This window comes from Protobothrops mucrosquamatus, unplaced genomic scaffold (assembly GCF_001527695.2).
Source record: "Protobothrops mucrosquamatus isolate PMUCROS unplaced genomic scaffold, P.Mucros_1.0 scaffold_243, whole genome shotgun sequence".
Taxonomy (NCBI): Eukaryota; Metazoa; Chordata; class Lepidosauria; order Squamata; family Viperidae; genus Protobothrops; species Protobothrops mucrosquamatus.
In genome coordinates this window covers 110,175-112,748 of record NW_015386319.1, presented here as the reverse complement: position 1 = coordinate 112,748, position 2,574 = coordinate 110,175, and positions in this window count along the sequence as shown.

The following is a 2,574-nucleotide window of genomic DNA, read 5'->3' as shown; positions in this document are numbered from 1 at the left end:
ATTGGAGACAGAAAGTCTCACATTTTGCAGAAATGGCTAAAATATCCGCATATCTGAAGGATCATTCACAGGAGACATTTATCCTGGTATGGAGAAGATGGATAGACTATATTCAGAAAAAATATGAACTGAGAAACTATCATCTTGCTTTTGATTAATTATTAAATTTTTATAAGTTTATTATTGTATTTTAGAGTTATGGTAACTTTATATTTGTTTATTGTATGAATGGATAGCTTTGGATAGATTAAAATTAATTTGTAATTATTCCTGGGTTTAGCTCTGGGAAGTCCGGGGGGGGAGGGGGGAAAAGGATAAAAATACATAAGATTTGATGTGTTTATTAACTATTTTGGAGTATATTTATGAGGATAATCCTGGCTGTTACCCCAAACTGCTTCCGGCTGGTGCTTGAGAAAGAGGTGGGGAAGTAGGGTGTGGAAAGAGGAAGGTGGAGTGGTTGAGAGTTAGTGGGTGGAAGGTGGTAAGTGAAAGAGGGTGAAGCGGAGAGGGGGCAGCCGGGATCATCCGTAAAGTATTTTTTCTTTTGTGTATTGATATCCTGTATTCATATGCATCACGTTTATATTCATATTTTGTTATATTTGAAAATAATAAAAATTTAAAAAAAAAAAAAAAAAAAAGAAGGTCTTGGTAATTAGCCTAGCTTTGGAAGGTGGAGCAGCTGGATGGTGACCCTATACAATTGCAACACACCCAAATTGAGGAATTTCAACTGTTTTATGGCTGCTCTCCGCAGACCTTTTGAAGACTGGCTGGCAGACAAGAAAGCCTGGGAGCGCATCAAAACAGTGAAGCAGGGAAGAAGACCAGTCGCTGAATATGCTGAAGAATTCAGAGAATTGGCCAGTCGCCTTTGCTGGCCAGAAGATATCCTGGTAAGCTGTTTCCAGGATGGGCTCAACAAAGAGCTATATAATGCCTGCGTAGCTCGCGGAGCCCCGGGATGACTATATGATTGGTGCCTGCTAGCTGAGGAAGTAGAGATCGATCAATGCAAGCACCTATATCGCCTAGTGAGATCAAGTTTCAAACCACAGTCAGAGAAGCGAGGGGAGACTGCACGAGGTTTGCTTGTCCCATCTCCTAGCACCACCTGCTTCAAATGTGGTAAAAAGGGACACTGAGCCATGGATTGCCACAGCAAGATACCTGCCAAGAGAGGAGACCATCTACTGGCTGGGAGATCTCCAAGAGCCTCACTGTATCCCAGGGAGACAAGGTCCAAAGAAGTCATAGAGCTCCCCTGGAACCGCAATCGAGAGGATTAAGACTCCACACTAGAATGACCCAGAAGGGACAGAAGATGACTATGAGAACGACCCATTGTGAGTGGGCCAATTGACCCCATAACAGTGTCCCTAGAACTTTCTATACCTGGCACTGGGAAGACAGTAAAATTAGCTGCCTTGCTGCCAAAATCTGGGAAAAGCTAATCTGTGTTTGCGACCTTCAAAGCTTTAATAACAAAGAACAGCTGTGACAAAAAAAGACAACAATCTGGGCTGCAGACAAAGAGAGAATTATAAACTTTAGAGAAAAAAATCTTTATAAAACTCTTTGGATTATAAATATCTATTTAACTGGGATTTTAAAGCTATTTGCAGAAAAGAAGGAAAACTTCAACTTTTGGACATCATGGATCAGAGACATGTAGATAGAACACACCAAGAAAACATAAATACCTCTCAGGAGGAGATATATAGTATACTGCAATTAATTCAAACAACAATGAGTTCAAATCACAAAGAAATCCAAAATAAATTTGAAAATATAAATCAATCTATTTCTAAGTTAACTCTACAACACAAAAACTTCCAGGAAACAACAACAGAGAAGGAGCAGACAAAACAAATAAGTGGACATAAAATTGAAAATAGTCAAAGATGGAACTTAACAAAGCAAGAAAACATGATTTAATCCTAGTGGGAAAAAAATCACAAGAAATGGAAAAAACAACTCATCCCTTAAGACTACAAAATAAATCTGAGGACAAAAAAATAGATTGGATAAAATGGAATGTAGAGATGTTGAAAACAACAGAAAGGAAGTGATAAGAGAAGCAGAGAAGAAGAAGAAGAAAAAGATTTTTAAGAAACATGGAAAGCCTCATATAAAGACACTTTATTTGATTTACTTCTTATACCTACAGCAACAGTCATGAATATATGGAAAAACCTTTTGATTCAGCAAAACACATTGATCAAAAAAGATACTGGTCAAAGGAAAAAGATTAAACTGAAAATTAAGAAAACAGATGATGAGATCTACCAGAGAGAATATTTAAAAAAGAAACATTTGTTTGAATATGGTTAAAGAAATAGAAAAGATTTTGAATACATATGTCATTCTAAGAGGGTGTTGTGGCTCCGTCCGGTGGGTCCCTCTCATCAGAGGAGGAAGGCTCTGAACATGACGGAGAGGAGATGGCTAGGCCTCTCTCTCCCGGCCCTTCCCCTCTGGTGCAGCCTTCGGTGCCTTCCGACAGCGAGGAGTTTGGCCAGGAGCCCGGTGTTTCTGGGATTGGCCAGGAGCCCGGTGTTTCTGGGATTG